The sequence below is a fragment of the Alnus glutinosa genome, chromosome 3 (genome assembly GCF_958979055.1).
Source record: "Alnus glutinosa chromosome 3, dhAlnGlut1.1, whole genome shotgun sequence".
NCBI classification, from domain to species: Eukaryota; Viridiplantae; Streptophyta; class Magnoliopsida; order Fagales; family Betulaceae; genus Alnus; species Alnus glutinosa.
The window spans coordinates 15,608,440-15,610,438 of record NC_084888.1 but is presented as its reverse complement, the minus strand read 5'-3'; the positions used below and the strand labels follow the sequence as shown (position 1 = coordinate 15,610,438).

Here is a 1,999-nt window from a genome sequence, read left to right as displayed (position 1 = left end):
ATTAGGTGGCGGCTAGTAAAATTGATTGTTGGACTGCTGATAAGCTTGGTTTTGCAGTCCATTATTTTGTGGAACATTAGGCCGCCACATATTACTATTGTTTCTCAAGGCCGGGTTATAAGAATTATTAAAATGATCATTAACCGGTCTAGAGTAAATTGCGTTCATATGCTCAAAAGGAGGCTCAGAAGACTGTCCAATAATAGGACAATTTTTGGCCTGATGTGATGGATCGGAGCAAAATGAACATGCATCATGTGGTGTGTGTATATGAGATGCAGTCGCAAGAACAAAACCAGATGCAAGTAATTGATCTAACTTTCTAGATAAGGCATCCACTTTGGCATTCATGTCTAAAGGTTGGGATACCTCATAAAGAGTTTGGCTCTGAGCGTTTGTCCTACGACCGAATGATGAATGGTGTAAAGAATATTCAGACAGATTTTCAAAAAGTGTCCATGCATCATCCTCGCTCTTCAACATAAAAGTATCCCCACATGAGGCATCTACCATCTGTCTATGAGGCTCAATTAAGCCATTATAGAAGCACTGTACAAGCTGCCACTTGGGAACATCATGATGTGGACACTTTCGTAAAAGGTCCTTCATCCTCTCCCAAGTCTCATGAAAAGGTTCTCCCTCTATTTGCGAAAAGCTTGTTATGTCTCTTCGTATTTGATTTGTTTTCCCTATGGTAAAGTACTTCTTAAGGAACTCGTGTTGCATCTGAGCCCAAGAAGTAATGGAATTAGTCTTTAGGGAATTTAACCAATATTTAGTCTTATCTTTAAGAGAACGGAAACAGGCGCATCCTTAAAGCATCCTCTGTAAAATTATGCAACCTTATGGTGGAGTAGATTTCAATGAATTCATCTAAATGCTTATAAGGATCCTCGATACTAAGTCCGTAAAATAATGGAAGCATTTGAATGAATCCGGACTTAATTTCAAAAGGAGCTGCCGTAATGTCCGGCAACTGAAGGCTTGAAGTAGGTGTGTATGTTGAGGGAACATAGTGATCCCTCAACAGCACAGGCTTTGGTTCTTCAACCATTGGTGATTTAGAATGGGCTCTTAGACGTGAGTTCCGTTTGGATATACTTCGTCTAGAAATCCGCTCTAAGTTTGGGTCGTATGGAAAAATAGGCAATAATAATGAACGACGACCAAACATGCACCAACAAAATTTAATCTATATATATAAGGTACAGAAAAGAAATGAAATGAAAAAGGAAGAAACTAACCGATTCTGCAGTGAGGCAGTGCAACAGCAGCTGGAGTGCTACTGCAGGAAAAGTAGATCGATCGAAAGAAAATTCGATCGATCACTTTCAAAGTAGATAGATCGATTCTCTGCAGAAAAGTAAAATATAAGAAAAATGCAGAAAATAAATCTAAAACAAAATTAAAGTCTAAATATGCACAGGACAGTAAGAAATTAAATGTAGGTTCGGTACAGAGTCAGCAGAAAAACAGTGCTGCTCAAAACAAAAATCGATTGATCGAAAATTTAGGTCACAGAAAGTCGATCGATCGAATTTTCTGCAGAAACAGAATTCTGCAGAAAACAGACAGAACCGAATTATGCACGAAAAACACTAAAAACAGAAAGTAGGCAGTAAGGAAAACAGCTTATAAACAGAATTTACAGTTGATAAGAATGTAAAATGTCGTATTTTTCCCCTTAATATTTAATCTCTTATACTTATTTAATGCCTAAATGTACTTATTATTCTTATATTTTGAATTAGGATACAAATTGAGGCATTAAATGCAAAACAAAGCAAATTGGGCAATTTTGGACAGTTTCAACATCAATTCGTAATCTGGTCATAACTCTCTCATAAAATCTCAGATTGAAATGATTCAAGATGCTGTGGAACACCAAGAAAACGATCTACAACTTTTATGTTTGGCATTTTGAGAGATACTGAATGTATCAAGGTCTAAATCGGGCTTGAAGTTGACGCTCTGATGTGGATCTGATGCGGTTTAATTG

General features: G+C 37.1%; 1 non-coding gene across 1 annotated transcript; it reads left to right on the top strand.

The window, feature by feature from the left end:
* The first annotated feature begins 571 nt into the window (after positions 1 to 571).
* Positions 572 to 677, top strand: LOC133865086 (small nucleolar RNA R71). The gene has a single exon (XR_009899619.1). It is a non-coding gene; the product is annotated as a small nucleolar RNA R71 (small nucleolar RNA).
* The last annotated feature ends 1,322 nt before the right edge of the window (positions 678 to 1,999 follow it).